This window comes from Phycodurus eques, chromosome 1 (assembly GCF_024500275.1).
Source record: "Phycodurus eques isolate BA_2022a chromosome 1, UOR_Pequ_1.1, whole genome shotgun sequence".
Lineage (NCBI taxonomy): Eukaryota > Metazoa > Chordata > Actinopteri > Syngnathiformes > Syngnathidae > Phycodurus > Phycodurus eques.
In genome coordinates, this window is record NC_084525.1 from 30,716,989 (window position 1) to 30,722,691 (window position 5,703).

The following is a 5,703-nucleotide window of genomic DNA, read 5'->3' on the forward strand; positions in this document are numbered from 1 at the left end:
AACATACACTATATTGCCAAAGGTATTTGTTCACCTGCCTTGACTCAGAGATGGATGTAAGTGACATCCCATTCTTGATCTATAGGGTTTTATATGACATCAGTCCACCCTGTGCAATTATAACAGTTTAAACTCTTCTGGGAAGGTTTTCCACAAGGTTTATGAGTGTGTTTATGGGAATTGATGGCCTTTTATCCAGAAGCGCATTTATGAGGTTACACACTGATGTTGGACGAGAAGGCCTGGCTCTCGGTCTCCGCTCGAATTCATCCAAAAGTGTTCTGTAGGATTGAGGTCGTCCACATTAAACTCTCTCCGTGTCTTTATGAACCTTGATCTGTGCACTGATACATAGAAAATGTTGGAACAGGAAGGGGTCATCTCCAAACTGTTCCCACAAAGTTGGAAATGTCCAAAATATTAGCCCCTGAGCTCCAGTGAAAGGAACTGTGAATGCTTCAGCATACCAAAAGACAAACAGTTTGGGCTTACCCCTTCCTGTTCCAACATGTCTGTGCACCAGTGCACAAAGCAAGGTCCATAAAGACATTCATCCCTCCATTTTCCGTACCCCTTAATCTCACGAGGGTCTTGGGCGTGCTGGAGCCTATCCCAGCTGTGTACCTTGCGAGAGGCAAGGTACACCCTGAACTGGTTGCCAGCCGGTTGGTGGGTACATATAAACAAACAACCATTCACATCTATGGACAATTGAGAGTTTTCAATTAAGGTTTTGGGGATGTGGGAGGAAACCGTAGAACGCGGAGAAAACCTGCGCAGGCACGGGGAGAACATGCAAACTCCACACAGCCGAGGCCGGATTTGAACCCGGGTCCTCAGAACTGTGAGGCAGATGTGCTAAACCAGGTGTGTCAAACTCATTATTGTCACAGGCCACATTGTAGTCACAGTTTCTCTCAGAGGGCCGTTGACTGTGAAGCCATATAAATGTTGAGTCACCTCATATTATTGTTACATACACATAACAAATTGATGGATACCTAGTTTTGAAATCAGAAGTCAAGGATAATACTTTGTTCAACTGTTGTTCATGTTACTGTAAACAGAAAATGCTTGCAATGTCTCAACGATACTATTTATTGTTATTATTTTATGAGAATTTGAGCAAGAATCATGGAAGTTGACACAGATGATTTGCTTTCGCGGGACACATGAAATTACTTGGCGGGCCAGATTTGGGCCCCCGGGCCTTGAGTTTGACACCTGTGGGCTAAAGAGTCGTCCACTGTGCCGCCCGCATAAAGCCATGGATGAGAGAATTTGATATGGATGAACTTGACCGGCCTACACGGAATCCTGCCCTCAACCTGATATAACCCATTAGGGATGAATTAGAGCAGAGACGGAGAGCTAGGCCTTCTCATCCAACATCAGTGTGTGACCTCCCAAATGTGCTTTTGGAAGAATGGACAAAAATTCCCATTAACTCACTGCTAAATCTTGTTGAAAGCCTTCCCACAAGAGTTGAAGCTGTTCCAGCTGCAAAGGGTAGAGCAGCATCGTATTCAACCATATGGATTTAGAATGGGATATCACTTAAAAATCATATGAAAGTCAAGGAAGGTGAGCGAATACTTTGGGCAATACAGTGCGTATTTAAACACATCACATTCTTACATGTACAAAGTGCCTTTCAGAGAACCTTGCAAAGAAACTGAGGATGAACAAACATTAGGTACAAAAATGGAAAAAAAGAAAATTAGCGATCACAATTGCACCAAACAGGGCCACAGAATTTCACTCATTTGGCATTGAGCTCTTCTTTTTAGGAAAGTCAAAATAATGTTATTTTCCAAATAAAAGTATAGTCGGACCAGGGATAGACTTTGAATATTTCAGCGTACAGGGGGTCCAGAGTTTTTTTTTTTTTTTTTGCTCACATACAGAATTTTCATGTAAGTTGGCCGTGTGCCACAGTCTACTACTAATCTAAACTAATACAGTCGTAAAGTCACAATTACTTTAGCTCTTTGTATGAAAAACCCTTGATAAATCTATAAGAATCCAATGAAAAAAAAAAAAAAGTACAGCATAAACTGAGAGTGCCTTCTTGTGCAAAGTGACCACGTATTCTTACACCACTGCGCAAACTAATTCATTGCGCGCTATTGGTAACCTCGAAACATTATGTCAATTCCATTGAGGACCCGCTGCAATTTTTTACTACTGTACCTGTCCGCGAGTCCACCCAGTATGGGTCCGCGACCCACTTTTGCATCCCGACCAGTTGAGAATCTGAGAGTCTGCCGTTTAGAAAATACATTTTGAGTTGCAATACGAGACAATTGTCCTCACTCTCTGTCATGATTAACATTACACTAAGTTTTGATTATTTTTTATAGTAGTAGTATGTGCTGAAAAGATTTAAATCATGAATGACTTTGAAGTACAAAGGATCTCAAATCTTAAACAGAGTCTCATGTGCAGCTTAATCGTGAACTGAATGGAAAAACTGCTGCTTTTGAGTCACTTGACAGGAATTAATAAGTCTATCTACCTATTTGTCTGCCATAACCGAGATCTCAGAGACCCGCTTGGGAGATATTTTAGAGGGGACATCTCAGTACTGGGGAACCAAGAACGTCACGCCAACAGTTTCAAAACAAAGCAGTGTGAATACTGAACATTTGAACAGTGCATTGTCATTGTTTTACAACACAAACATTGATTTCAACCATTAACCCCTTACAACGCTATCACCCACTATCCAAATGCTGTTGTTTGGGTCGACACCTTCCAGACTCCACTGACTAAAGGACTGTAAATTTGACCTATGCACTTGTTTTTGGTTTTTTTTGTTTGTTTGTTTGTTTGTGTTTTGTAACTGTAGCGTGACGTAGGCTACTTTCCCCACCTTGTGGATTGTTTCGGTACTTCTTCTGTTACCATGCCCTGGGATTGCACTTAGAAGCTCACACCAGTGCGGCCTTTAAATCCGTATGTATCCATTCGGGGTTCAAGCCTCACTTCCCGTTTAAGGGTACCTATTGGACAGGGTTGGACAAAAATACAAGAACATATTGTCATGGTCTGCTGATGACAACTCTTTTATACAGCAACTGATAAAAGCAGTTCTTTCTGCTGAAATATCTATATCGTGTGTGAATAGGTTGTTAAGAAGTTGGTACTATAATAACAAAAAATAGTCTTTTGCTCTTGCCCTTCATTGAGAAGTGAGCTATCACTCCTGTTCACAAAGAATGACACAGAAATAAAACAGGTCCATAGTGTAAAACTACTCCGTCTGACTTCATGTGAGAAACTGACATGATTGTTTATTATTTATTTTGCTTCTAAATCACTGTTGTTATTATAATTATTATAATGTCCTTTCTTGTTTCTCTCTTAAACTGTTCTTCTTTACTCTGTGATATGGATCCCCCCTAGGTGTGAAATAAAGAGTAAAAAGCTGCAAGACTGGCCTGGTTCACATTAAATCAACGGTGATTGGTTCACATTTCACATCTCGTGTGTGTGTGGGCAATCTTGGTTTTAACTACATTATTTCTATCAAGCGTTTTTTTTTTTATATAAACATATAAAAAAAATCCCAACTACTGTGCTCAATAGACATCTTGATAAATGACGTGACATTCACAACGAAGTGCGTATGTCACACAGCTGTAGCGCACATCATGTATACACTCGATCGGAATAGATCGCGTCACACGTAAACAGTTCACCAGAGATTTTCAATCGGAATGACAAATAAAGGTCTCCATGTAAATTCAGCTGCTGTGTGGTTGGTTCGCTGAAAACTAGCCCTTCACCTGTCAATCAAATATAGCTTGACGTTCAATGGCATTAACTACTTGCTGAATAACGTGTGCAACTGAGGTAATGCTTGATAAACAGTTAGCGTTCCCGTGTTTGTGTACTACTCTGGACTAACATCGGCAAGAGTTGTCAAAGGGGATTAGAAAGACAATTATAGACAAGCACAGTTCGGCGCTACATCCGTAAGTGCAACTTAAAACTCTACCATGCAAAGCAAACGCCATTTATCAACAACACCCAGAAACGCCACCGGCTTCTCTGGGCCCGAGCTCATCTAAGATGGACTGATGCAAAGTGGAAAAGTGTTCTGTGGTCCGACGAGTCCACATTTCAAATTGGTTTAGGAAATTGTGAACGTCGTGTCATCCGGGCCAAAGAGGAAAAGAACCATCCGGACTGTTATGGACGCAAAGTTCAAAAGCCAGCATCTGTGATGGTATGGGGGCTGTGTTAGTGCCAATGGCATGGGTAACTTACACATCTGTGAAAGCACCATTAATGCTGAAAGGTGCATACAGGTTTTGGAGAAACATATGCTGCCATCCAAGCAACGTCTTTTTCATGGACACCCCTGCTTATTTCAGCAAGACAATGCCAAACCTTCGTAGTAAAAGAGTGCGGGTACTAGACTGGCCTGCCTGCAGTCCAGACCTGTCTCCCATTGAAAATGTGTGGCGCATTGCACAATTGTCCAAAAAAAATAAATGTACCGGCACTACCAGATAACTAGCAACCCTTTTTTTTGTCAATGTCTTTATGTCTCAAAAGTGTTCTCTGTCAATTGACTGTCTGTTGTCATAGTAGAGCGGCTCCAACTTCCGTAGACAAATTCCTTGTGTGTTTTTTGGACATACTTGGCAAATAAAGATGATTCTGATTCTGAAGCGTAAAATACGACAATGGAGACCCCAGACTGTTGAACAACTGAAGCTGTACATCAAGCAAGCATGGGAAAGAATTCCACCTACAAAGCTTCAACAATTAGTGTCCTCAATTCCCAAACGTTTATTGAACGCTGTTAAAAGAAAAGGTGATGTAACACAGTGGTAACATGACCCTGTCCCAGGTTTTTGGGAACGTGTTCCAGCCATAAAATTCTAAGTTAATTATGATTTGCTAAAAACAATAAAGTTGATCAGTTTGTACATTAAATATCCTCTTTGTAGTGTAATCAATTACATATAGGTTGAACATGATTTGCAAACGTATTCTGTTTTTATTTATGTTTGACACAACATCCCAACTTCATTGGAATTGGGGTTGTACATCAGTGTCAGATCGCACCACCCGTCTTTGTTTGAGCCAAAGTGGACTTCACTGGAGATGACCGAGGAAGACACCACTGTTGAAAATAAGTCATAAAAAAGCCAGACTGGAATTTGCCAAAGCGTAAGTAGTAAAAATGTTCCTGTGCATGTGCAGAGTGGTTGACCATCAGCCTACTCCAAAGTTGTTTCTGGAAACGAAACGACCTGCCTTCCGAGCACGAGACGACTAAATAAAGCTAATAAAAGATGATTTTCCATCTGGTTGGCTTGCCAAAAGTTTTGCTTTCACCATCCATAACATGAGAAAAACCTTTATTATTGTCAGCAAATCGGGAAAGCAGCCTTTTTCAGTCTCTTCCTCTTTCAGATTTGGCAGACTTGCAGAGTCTGAAGCATAAGCGAACTAAGTATTATAAGTCAAGCATGTATGGCCATTACTTGTGGTATCCCCAAAGGTTGGTATTGGGCCCAAGCTGTTCATCAGTGTTATTTGTGATGACAGACAACAGACAACACAAGCAGTTTTTCTTCATAGTGTTTTTTTCCTTCTTCTAAACACCGATTTCTCAATTTAATAAGGCGATCGCTTGTAATAAACTTCAGAGATTTTGAAAGAAAACACAAGTGAAGATTAATA